Source organism: Triticum dicoccoides, chromosome 3B, assembly GCF_002162155.2.
Source record: "Triticum dicoccoides isolate Atlit2015 ecotype Zavitan chromosome 3B, WEW_v2.0, whole genome shotgun sequence".
Classification (NCBI taxonomy): Eukaryota; Viridiplantae; Streptophyta; class Magnoliopsida; order Poales; family Poaceae; genus Triticum; species Triticum dicoccoides.
This window is the reverse complement of record NC_041385.1, coordinates 584,452,390-584,459,403: the sequence shown is the minus strand read 5'-3', so window position 1 is coordinate 584,459,403 and position 7,014 is coordinate 584,452,390. Positions and strand designations below refer to the sequence as shown.

At 47.2% G+C, this 7,014-nt stretch overlaps 1 long non-coding RNA gene across 9 annotated transcripts; it reads left to right on the top strand.

Moving 5' to 3' along the window:
- Window positions 1-2,551: 2,551 nt before the first annotated feature.
- Window positions 2,552-6,207, top strand: LOC119277233. Of its 9 annotated transcripts, none has more exons than XR_005136998.1 (6): window positions 2,552-2,952; window positions 3,033-3,699; window positions 3,824-4,073; window positions 4,275-4,336; window positions 4,491-4,622; window positions 4,795-6,207. It is a non-coding gene; the product is annotated as an uncharacterized LOC119277233 (long non-coding RNA). The 9 variants fall into 9 exon arrangements; XR_005136996.1 differs by having other exon boundaries at window positions 2,553-3,699; window positions 4,795-5,573; window positions 5,745-6,207; XR_005137001.1 differs by having other exon boundaries at window positions 2,555-3,699; window positions 3,824-3,897; window positions 4,015-4,073.
- Window positions 6,208-7,014: the final 807 nt, after the last annotated feature.

Sequence of the window (7,014 nt, the reverse complement as noted above, 5' to 3'; positions counted from 1 at the left end):
TATACCTATTTTCCCAAAATTAAGTAGGTATATATATACAATTTAAGTAGGTATATATATACAATAAAAGTTTACGTCCCCCTATTTTCCCGAAATTAACGCGCAGTCCTACTTAAATTGTAGATAACGTTTGTTTTTTTTGCAAAAAACACCCTGCCTCTACTGAACCGCTTGTCGCCGGCGTCGACACCGCACAAGCAAGGCAGGGGATGCGTCGCGGCGGACGTGAGCGCCGCCAGAGCCCAGGAATGGGCCAAGGTGGCCACGGACCCGCGTTGTAGAGCGCGGCGTACAGAGGCGTCGCGGCGGGCGTTGAAGGCCGCGGTGGACCGAGGCGTCGCGGCGGCGGACGCGGTCAACTGGGAGCTCGCCCTCGAGGCTGAGGAGGCCGCCACGTTGCCGACACGGGCGGGCACGGTGGCGGTGAACTCCGGCCAGATCCGGGCACGGGAACGACAAGGGCAATGGAGGCCGGCCGGATCTGTAGGCCGTGGGGTGGAAACGGGTCAGGGCGGCGACGCTGCTCACCTGGGGCGGGGAAAGAGAGGTTAGAGAGAGACAAGAGGAAGGGGGAGCGAGGGGAAACGGGGTAGGGCAGCGGCGCTGCTCACCTGGGGCGGCGGCGGCGCTCGGCTCCGGCGGGGTGGCCGGCCGCATCTGTAGGCCGCGGGGCAAGGCGGCGCATCGGCCGGCGAGAGAGCTCCAGGCGTCCATGGGAGAGAGAGAGAGGTTAGAGAGAGACAAGAGGAAAGGGGAGCAGGGGGAAGCGGGGTAGGGCGGCGGCGGTGCTCGGCTCCGGCGAGCGGCGCACCAGCGGGGCGGAGCGTGCGCAGGCGTGGGGAGGCGCGACGGCGAGGCCGGGCGCTGGTGAGGCGCCTTCTCAGGTGGAAGAACGAGGGAAGAAGGACAGGAAGAGCGTGCCCCGGGAGACTGAGATGAGGCAGAGGGTGAGGACACATAGGGGAAGCTTTGCAGGGGAAACAGGGAGAGGCAACAGCGGCCCGTCAGCAGAAAGGCAACAGCGGCGTGCAGCACCGGGCTTGGCCAAGGTGGCCACGGACCCGCGGTGAAGCCTCTGATGCGGTGGAGGCAGGAACTTGCCCTGGTCATCCTTGATTTGACTCGCCGAGGGTGGAGGTGGGTTGGGACTTGAGAGGCGACAAAGGTGGAGCAACCTGTGGTGCTCCTCCATCTAGAAGCACCGAGGAGCGCGCGTGGTAGGCTGGGGGCGTTGGCTGTGTTGGGAGGATAAAGTAGAAAATTAGTGATGGCAAGGGCGTTGGCTGTGTTGGTGGGCACCGGGCTGGTTTTCTGATCGATCCACGAGTTTGGCAGTAATCGCAGTATAATGATACTTTTTTGTCTTTGAGATGAAAAAAAGTAGTATACCTCATCTAATATATAATGCTACTGTTGAAAGGTGCTACTTAAATACAGAAAACTCTAGAAATTAGTAAATGCGTAGGTCTTTTGACCTATTTAGTTACTCCCTCCGTTTTTATTTAGTCTGCATATTAAATTTGACTGAAATCAAACTTTGCAAAGTTTGACCAAGTTTATAGAAAATAATATAAACATTTAGCATAAGAAATCTATATGATGTGAAAGTACATTCAATAATAAATATAATGATATTGATTTGTTATTGTATATGTTAATATTTTTTTCTCTAAACTTTATCAAAGTTTACAAAGCTTGACTTTGATCAAAGTTAATACGCGGAGTAAATAAAAACGGAGTATGTATTACTCACACACAGAGGGATAGAGTAATAAGAAAAATAAGAGGTCCTTGCTCGCCCGGTTTCGTCCAATATTTAGTAAATTCGTCTAGGATCGAATCAAATTAGAGCGAGCAATTCATCTACAATTCCGAGAAGAACAAAGGGGATCCATCAACAGAAGTTCAGACTCACTATGATGTGTATGATGTATAAACACACCGCCAGCTATCACGTGATGAAATTCAATATTCCTACTATAAAAAGTTTTTATCGAGCACGGCCATGATAGGAAGATGCCACCAACATCCGCGGGCAAGCGGTGGTGCTGAGTCTACCGTAGAGGGCAGGTTCGGTCATGGAGTGGCTATCACTCCAGATGGCATGCCACTAGCCACACAGACAATCATCCGTGCTGCCCTGGACAATAAGGATTTAACCAGCAAGGCTCTGCGATGGTTAGTAGAACACTTCCTCCAATGATCCAACTGGCAGTTGCGCCGCAAGGTGAGTGGTGGATGGGCATGTAATTTTTTTCCGTCGCAACGCACGGGCATTTTTGCTAGTATATGTATATATATATATATATATATATATATATATATATATATATATACCAATAATAAACCAGCGATGGCTTCTGGTCGTACGTCGCAGGACGTTTTGCAGAAAAGACCCTCTGTTTCTTTTAGAAATCAACCCGTGGTCCCCTTTTTAGTGGATCTGGAAAAACGCTTCCTTTTTTCACAAAACACCCCGTGGTTTGGAGTATTCAACCCGTGATCCTTTTTAAATCGGGACGGGGTCAATGCGGCGGCTCAAGCGGCTGGGGGCGGCGCGGCGGCTCGATGTAGATCGGCGGCGGCAGTTGGAGCTTGCAGGGGGCGGATCCGTGCGCGGCAGGAGCTGGGGAGGTGGATCCGGAGGCCGGCGGCGAGGTGGGGTCACCAGGGACGACCAGGATGGCCGGAGCACGGATTCCCTGGCGGATCCATGGAGTCTGCGGCTCCTGGGCAGGAAGGAAGGGAAGTGGGGGAGAGAAGGAGGGAGTAAGGAGGGGCGGCACAGCGACCTAGGCAGGAGCTTGCCGGAGCCGGACGCTGGTGGACGGGCGGGCGGCGCGAAGTCCTGGCGCACCTCGGCCGTCATCGAGGCCACCACCGCCGCCTGCCGGTGCAACAAGGCAAAGGAGGATCTCCTGGTTTTGCTCCGTCGCCAACTCCATGTTCACGGTCGTGGTTCTAATCCCTCTCTTGCCACTCCACTATTTTCAGGGGACCTTCCACTGTTTTGATTTATTGTATATGTGCAGTTCATCTCCCGGTCGCTGGCTGGATGTGCCTATATCTCTCATCGTTTTGTCAATCAGATAACCTATCAGTAGGAAATTATTTTCCTCCACTTTGCAAGACCACATAACCAATTTACTTCAGCGGTCTATACGATTAATTTCTAACTTTGCGGGATCATTCTGAGTCGGCATCTGTCACACTGTAACAAGTGTTCGTCTTTAATTTCCTACACTATATTGTGCATCAAAATTTGCTCTGTGTGCATGAGTACTAATAATTTGGGTTATTTCGTTTTGTTGAAATGATGATAAAATTGAGTTAAGCGAGTTGGAGCTACTGCACCCCTAGCCCAAGTGGAATGAGCTCATGGAGCGCCTCAAAGGCCCCAACAACGGTGGCAGTAGGCGTTGCCATTAGATCTGGAGGTAGAGGGAGTCTCTACGAGGAGCGGCAACCGAAGACAGGGAGCATGGACTGTGTCAAGCAAGCTGTAGCAGGCCTGCGCGACTCCTTGCTGATCACTTGACAGTCCAAGCCTGCAATAGTGTCGATTCAGGTAGGTGTGTGGCATGGCCGAATCCTGCCCGATCAGGGCCAACCAATGGACATGTTGTATGCATCGATCTCCCAATCCAACAGGCAATACATGTCTGCAAACGGTCCTGAAAAAGTCATTCCGTAAGAAAGGTAATTGCTTAGTTGTGCTCAATTTTCTCCTAAAAGAAACAGTTAACTTGTATAGCTTGCATCAATGACTTCATAGTCCATACAATATTTTATATGCATCAAAACTAAGTTTTGTATGCTGCAGAAACTCAGGAAAATATGGTGGTTCTACGTCACTAGGCAAATCAGAGGAGATTACCCAATCTATAATGACAGGTGGTGGTAGACACCTGGTATTTCTGCATTGATGAAATGTCTTTTGTGGAACTCAAAAAATGGAGAGAGTTTAGAAAAAATAAATTTGAATGGAGATTAATACTGGTTTATTTTGTGCAGAATAGTAGTGATGCATTCTCTTCCGACAGGCTCCAAATGATGGTTATTCTGCAGGATTGGTAAGACAAGCTTCTGGAGATTGATTTCTCATGCAGCCGCTTGTGATGTTGAAATTAGTGTATCGCTCATTTCTTTCCTTGGTTCCTGTAGCAGTTACATTGATAGTAGGTTGACAATTCATTTATGGAATAGTCCACTGATGTCCGTAATTAGCTTTCTGTTTGTATTAAACTGGTTGTACATTTGTGACATTGCAACAGGGAGATGGATGTAATGTCCTTGTCCGTGCAATTTGCTTTTGTGGGAAGAAAAAAATGTTGAGGTAAAGGAGGCTCATAGCTTGAAGGCGTTTGGTCCATTGATGTAGTAACTAACAACTTCGTTTGGCTGCTAATTGCTTTGCCTGAAAGCTGTCTTTCAAAGTATTAATTACTCCATCTGTCATAATTTATGTACAGTAGTTTCATGGTTCGCAGTGTGGTTTTCAATGGTGGATGTGACATCCGATGATTGCCGAGGAAGAAAGGTGCGGGGGAGAGAATCAATTTGTGGTTTATGAATGGAAACCTTGTGTCAACATGTTTGATATGTTTGCTTATTACTCAATGGTATGATCACCGCAATTTTTATGTTATTTCGTGAAAACGTCAATCAACTAGGGCTTAGTTTATTTTTGGTACTGATTTATAGTTTGTTTGGTAATCACATCACACCTTCTTAAACTTTAGACAATTAAATTTGATTTATGTTTCCTCCTAATTCATCTTTTCTGCCTTTCAGGTTGCATTGGCAAATGGGGCCTCAACAATCTCTTGTGCCATTTGAACTTTAATTTGATTATCGATGAAGCAAGATTCTAGATTTATCGAATCCTATTTTTTTTCATCAGATCGATATGGTTGTCCGTATGAACTACGTCATAAGCTTCTTTGAGCAGCTTTTTACGGTGTTTCCATCTTTTAATTTCTCAGCAACTGCATCAAAGTACCAACCTCAGAGTTGAAAGTAAGGGCTGCAGATTTTTCACGGATCAAATAGGAATCACTACCACAGTACTGGCCTAACTTACGTACTAATGCCTACATCAACCGCCTGGGAAGAAGTTCTGGGTACATCTATTGCATCGGTCGGTATATCTTCCTTTATCTATAACTTGATATAGATATTAGGCTGACAAGTAGGCTATTACAGTACAGGTGGACCATTTTTAGACATGCCATATTCTTTGTCTGGATAACAAAATTATTTTCACATGGAAACCTCATACAAAATCGCTGTTTAAATCATTGTTGGATGTTCCATTCTTTGATTATTTTGTTACATTCAAACTAAGAATAATGCAAGAAAAAAAACCTTCATTGTTCTAGAAAGGTGTTGGAGGCTCAGAGCTGCATATTCTGATGATATAACTGTCAATTACAAAATAAGGCCAAACACTATTTCTACGAATTAGCATCAAGTTGCCAGGAGCAGTGAAGCGCCGATAATGGTCAACTATGGTGCTTGAAGAGATGGATATATGTAGTTTTAATGTTGCAGATATACGGCTGGAGCAATATGTAAGTACTATTACAGAATTACTTCAGCTTTTGCTGAGTGTTTCTATTAGCTAGATGGTTGTGCTTCATGTCCTAGGATCGCATGCCCTTTATGTTCAGAGTACGGTCTGATTATGAATAAGATAATAAAAAGGTCCGTTACTTCTAACTAGACATTTTGTTAATTTCCAGTTGAAGGCTTCCACGCGCCACCTCCTTCTCCCCCTCCTTCGCCGTGTCGAGAAGGGAGCAACGACGAAGTAGAGGTAGACATGGACACATGGTAGGAGCCAAGGGGGAACAGGGAATGGCGGACGCGAGATCCGTGAAGCCAGAGAAGGTATGTAAGCTCGTCCACCGCAGGCTATAGCTCCAAAATCGGCGGTGTCAGCCGCCACCAGTGCCACCGTGTCCGCCTCCGGCTGGCTTGGTAGCAACAAAAGTATGGCTGCAGGTGTGGTTCATTCAGTTTTGCAGTTCGATTTACTTGCTAGAGGGAGAGATTATTTTGTTCTAGAAGTCATATTTCTGTCAAAAATCTGCTCCCCTCCACTCCTTTTTCATTTAACTAAAATCTGAATGTGAAAAGCAGTTGCAAATTTAGAGCAGCAGAGTAAATGTTCAAAAGTTCAGAGCAGGTGCATGTTTTTGAGAATTAGAGGACGTGTAAGCTAGAAGATGGGTTGCCATGCTTTGTAAGTATGATTAGTTGGAGTACTATTCCATCCGATGGCAGTGCAAATTTGAAGTGGGCGCTGATGAAGGACGTTAGGGTATGTTCTTCACGTCCACACTTCAGTGTCCAAAAAGTGACAAATCCTTTTTTCTTTGCGATAAGGCCCAAGGCCAAATATTAAGGGACACATGTCCTTACAAACTCACCCGTACGGAAACATTCAAATCTCTGGGGAGCCGAGCTCTTGTTCTTCCTGCATCCCAATGATCCTCTACCTAGACGGATCAAACTTCTTTCAGTCTAGGAGCTTACGGAAGCAGTGGCCGAGAAGTCGCTGATGTAGACTAGGAGATGTCGTTGGTCGCAATGTGTGAAGCAAATCGCTGCCCCGAATAGGAAAATGTGAGAAGGGCATGTAGAAACGGCAAGACCATGAAAATTGATCGAATCCAAACAGATCACCCAGAAACATAAACATACAAAATCCTGTCAGAGACACAGCCCCACACACCCTCGACCGTGAATAAGCACAGTGATGAAACAGGGATAGGACACGGAAAACCATATTCCTACGGAGGGATGACACGCTCTCTCGGTTCCCTGTCCAAAATCCTAAGACAACTGAGAACCTGTCGCCGCCTAGGATCCCGTCATGTAGCCCCCTTCTCCAATGACCAGGCTAGGTCAGGCTGCCACTGAAGGTAGCCAACACGCTGGAGCTGAGACACAGCCCAGACCACCCACCAATGCACACGCAGTAGCCGGCCCTCCCCTCAATATCGCGCG